This window comes from Hipposideros armiger, unplaced genomic scaffold (assembly GCF_001890085.2).
Source record: "Hipposideros armiger isolate ML-2016 unplaced genomic scaffold, ASM189008v1 scaffold_212, whole genome shotgun sequence".
NCBI lineage: Eukaryota > Metazoa > Chordata > Mammalia > Chiroptera > Hipposideridae > Hipposideros > Hipposideros armiger.
The window spans coordinates 922,816-923,029 of record NW_017731562.1 but is presented as its reverse complement, the minus strand read 5'-3'; positions in this window follow the sequence as shown (position 1 = coordinate 923,029).

The following is a 214-nucleotide window of genomic DNA, read 5'->3' as shown; positions in this document are numbered from 1 at the left end:
TCTTTGGCCCCAGGACTTTTTTTTTTTTTTAAGATTTTTTATTGGGGAATTGAGGGATGGGAACAGCGCTGGGGAATTTGGGGAAGGGGAACAGACAAGTTGCTGTCCTTTTGTTCGTCAGTCTAGTTGTGGAGAACATTGCTTCACTGGCCCAAGTTGGCACCATCATTGCGCTCTTCCCAGGCGAGGCAGATCAGTTGCTGGCTTCTGGACG